Source organism: Oratosquilla oratoria, chromosome 32 (assembly GCF_046742065.1).
Source record: "Oratosquilla oratoria isolate Oo_2021 chromosome 32, ASM4674206v1, whole genome shotgun sequence".
In the NCBI taxonomy this organism is placed as follows: domain Eukaryota; kingdom Metazoa; phylum Arthropoda; class Malacostraca; order Stomatopoda; family Squillidae; genus Oratosquilla; species Oratosquilla oratoria.
In genome coordinates, this window is record NC_134808.1 from 39,688,245 (window position 1) to 39,693,244 (window position 5,000).

Genomic DNA, 5,000 nt, shown 5'->3' on the forward strand with positions numbered 1-5,000 from the left:
TTCCTTCTCCTCCTACTCTCTCCTCCTTATACTCTTCCTCCTCCTCCTCCTCGCTCCTCCATCTCTTCTTTTTATCTCTACCCGCCCGCTCTCCTTCCTTCATCTCTTCCTTCTCCTCCTACTCTCTCCTCCTTATACTCTTCCTCCTCCTCCTCCTCGCTCCTCCATCTCTTCTTTTTATCTCTACCCGCCCGCTCTCCTTCCTTCATCTCTTCCTTCTCCTCCTACTCTCTCCTCCTTATACTCTTCCTCCTCCTCCTCCTCCTCGCTCCTCCATCTCTTCTTTTTATCTCTACCCGACCGCTCTCCTTCCTTCATCTCTTCCTTCTCCTCCTACTCTCTCCTCCTTATACTCTTCCTCCTCCTCCTCGCTCCTCCATCTCTTCTTTTTATCTCTACCCGCCCGCCCTCCTTCCTTCATCTCTTCCTTCTCCTCCTGCACTCTCCTCCTTATACTCTTCCTCCTCCTCCTCCTCCTCGCTCCTCCATCTCTTCTTTTTATCTCTACCCGCCCGCTCTCCTTCCTTCATCTCTTCCTCCTCCTCCTCCTCCTCGCTCCTCCATCTCTTCTTTTTATCTCTACCCGCCCGCTCTCCTTCCTTCATCTCTTCCTTCTCCTCCTACTCTCTCCTCCTTATACTCTTCCTCCTCCTCCTCTTCCTCTTCCTCCTCCTCCTCTTCCTGCCGAGGCAATCCTAAAGCGACATGAACACTTCGTGAGGTGGTCTCCCTCGGGACTGGAGTCAGAAGGCGCGAAATGGGTTTCGAATATTTCTTCAAGAAAAAATGTAAACACATTCCAGGGGCAATAGCAACTTATACAGCCTCGGCAGGAAGTCCTGCCTGCTGCTTGCCTCCTGCCGAGGAGAGGCCGTTGGATAGGAAAAGGAAGGAAGAAGTCAATTTGCCTAAGCTCTATGGCTGAGCAATGGAATGCTTTGTCTTGAAGTCATTAGCGTAGTACTGTGAAAGGTCTGCCTCAACTTTCTATTACTAGGTTTTTAGTAACACAATATCAACTTTATAGATCGCTTATGGTACTTTTTATGAAATTGGTAAGGGTCTGCCTAAGTGCTATTGATGAAGATGACTACGACTTCAATTCAAGGAATTTAGGTTCTTATAAAATAATCAAATGCCTTCATCAGAAATAGTCTTTCTACTGGAACACAATGAACTATACATACACACACATACGCACACGCACACACACACACACATATATATATGTATATATATATTGTATATACATATATATATATATCATATATTATATATATATATATATATATATATACATATATATATATTATATATATACATATATATATATATATATATATATATGATTATATATATATATATATGAATATATACATATGTGTGTGTGTGTGTGTGTGTGTGTGTGTGTGTGTGTGTGTGTGTGTGTGTGTGTGTGTGTGTGTGTGTGTGTGTGTGTGTGTGTGTGTGCATTTATCTGTAGTCAGAATTCAAGGCCTTAAGCCCCTCTGTCCTTACGAATATCGTGCACTAATTCAAACCTAAATCCACAGTTCATTCCTCCCCTTCCCTCCAGATGCTATTGCCCATGTCCGCTCAACTGGCAAAATGTCTACAAGGCCAGGAAGGCACACATAATGAATTTTGTTTCCGTTTAAAGACAGACGATATATTCAGTTGGTCTTGGTCTCATGGAATCCCTTTTAGTCCTGAGTCCTTCCTCCTAGTTGCACAATCCAGTCATATACCTTCACGAAATCTATATAATTGAGTTACTTTAGAAAACGGACCAAATCTGTGATTAGACCGAGGTTTCCTTTAACTGAATGAAATCGATTGGTGATAACCACAATAATAATTATAAATCACTTGCTAGTGAAAGGGTTGTTCGAGCTAGTTAATATATGTTTACTTCTGAATGTCTCTTTCTGTTGAATAATATCAAATAGCGACGGCCAGAACAAAACATCTAAGGCGTTTTTGACAGATTAATTCAACTCTTTGGGTAATAAAGTCTTCTCAAAGTTGATTAAAATTACTCGATTACAGCTAGAATTAAAGACAAAAAGGCAACAGATACAGAAGTGGTTAAAATATAAAGAAATGTAATAAACCTATTTTCATAACAAGAGATAAAGTGTTAGTGTGGCAATAAAGCGATCTGATGTTTTCCTCCTAATGACAATACGTTGTTTCATACTTTACCTAAGTCCAATAAACGCCGAAGTTCCTGCCTTCCCTCATAGATTTAATTATGCAAATCTATCTTTTGTTCCTGAATGTTTGTCATATTTTTCCTTGCGTTTCTTGTCATCAAATAAAGAGGAATATTACAAGTAAAACTGCATCAATAGAACAACTTTTCCAAGTTAATGCATACAGTTAAATTAAATTGAAGAGGGTTGCCAAGGAATTTTTGTTCACAACTCTACTCAAGCACATGCCTCACCGTAATAATTTGAACACGGAACGAAAACAGTTGAACAAACTAAATTAGGTGGAAGAGATGATAAATGAACGAACAAGAGGGAAAAATTAGAGTTAAGAGGATAGGGAAGGAGATTAAGACACGATAAAGTTGAAGGAAGAGGTGGAAAGTAGGAAAGGAGGTTCAAGAGGATAAGGCAGCAATAAAGAAGGTTAAGAAGACTGAAAAAAAGAAACTGAAAATGGGGAGATTAACATAAAGTAAATGGGGCATGTTTTACGAGAAAGAGAGAAAACGAGACAAGTGGAATAAAATTAGAAAGATGGGAAGAGCAGCGGGGGATGATGAGAAAAGCAAAGGGTAAATTGAAAAATAAAAATGTTGGAGCATTTTGTTTATACATACATACGTATACACACATACATACATACATATATTTATATATACATATACATATATATATATATATGTGTGTATATATATATATGTATATACATATACTTAAGCATATACATACGACTATATACTTATACAGATACATACGACTATACATATACATATGCATACTTGTATACATATATATAATATATAAATTAATTTAATATTAGTGGTAGTTTATTAAGAATTCGCGTACTATAATTGTGCAATTAGATAGAATATAAGAAAACATTCTGTGACATGACTAATATCCACAGAAATTTTAATGATATAAAAAAAAACGTTAATTTTACGGCCGCGAATTTGAAAATGGGACTCAATATACATATGCATACTTGTATACATATACATAACTTATAAAGTAATTTAACATTAGTGGTAGTTTATTAAGAATTCGCGTACTATAATTGTGCAATTAGATAGAATATAAGAAAACATTCTGTGACATGACCAATATGCACAGAAATTTTAATGATATGAAAAAGAAACGTTAATTTTACGGCCGCGAATTTGAAAATGGGACTCAAGACATCACACAGCTTCCTGATGATGGTGATAGTGGTGGTGATGGTGATGGTGATGGTGATGGTGATAGTAAAGCTAGCAAAGATAGTAATGTGTATACATTGTGACGAATTTGTGACATACATTGTGACACTTTGCCACGTTCCTTCTTTTGTCATATATATTGACCAACTTGACTTCAAACTATGTTCCTCTGAAGAAGCCACTCAAGCGAAACTAGTCAGGAATAAAAGTATTTCCCTCAGCCCGTGTTCCCTTTACCTCCTATCCACACAAAGATAGTAATGTTAGTATCAATGTTATCGTTGTGGTAGTAGTGATTGCGAAGGTGATTATGATGATGGTGATGCTTATGTAGTTGTTGGACGTGCTAATGTTAATAACATTCAAATATATCAAACTTCACTGAGAATAGTCCATAATATGTCAATACCCTGCATTTGTTTGATTTTAATATTTCCCATATATCAATGAATATTCAAATTAAAGAAACACTCGTTCTATTTACATAAAAGGAGAATCTTGTGATCATAAAGGTGTATAAAGAAACAAGAAGCATTTCCTGCAATGAAAAGGAATTGAGAGAAGAGCTGAAGAATGAATATGTAAGTAATACTGGATTGTAGATATCAATACTTTGCATACAGACGCAATTTTATAATATATTTTCTAATCAATACTAGAATACCTTTGTCAAATGCAGCGTGGATGCTAAAACGGAAAATATGGTGTAAGAGTACAAGATTTAAGCCTTTTATATAAATAAAATTGTCCTACATTTAATGGAACCGTATACAAGCGAGTTCAAATGTTGTAGTACACCTTTATAATATAATAAGCAGATAAATACCATTAGGTTAGCCAAGGAGGAAATTGTATTTAAAAAGAACAAATATTAAGTTTTAATACAGGCACATATATGCACACACACACACACACACGCACACACACATACACATACATACACACACACACACACATACATACACACACACACACACACACATACACATACATATACACACACACACACACACACACATACACATATATAGATATATATAAATGTAATATATATATATATACAGTATATATATATATATATATATATATATATATGGGGGGTGGGGGGAGTGTGTATAAACACATATAATCAAGGAGGCCGTACGTCCAGAGATGTGTGACAGTCGATATTATTCAGCCAATTGTATCCTTCTGCATTAAGTTGGATGCCATATTTCTCAAAGGACAGATTCCTTGTGGCTTTCAATTCGAATCTGAGCTTGTCACCAGATGATAGTATTAGCGCACGATTTTTCCCCTATAGTTTTGCAACGTCCATTTTATATCTTCTAGCTAAGATTATGTGGCTTTTTTCAACTTACGAGCTTTTCCTAGACTCTAGGAATGAAACTCATCTAAATTTATTCCATTTCGCGACAGATTTCAAAATATCTATTTATGAATTCACAATGTTTTGTTCGTTTATGTATCTATCTATTCATTCATTCAATTATTTATTCATTCATATACCTAATTATTTGTTCAATTTTTTATCTACATATTTGTTAACTTATTTTTGTGCCGAACATAGACTAGTTTCATTCAG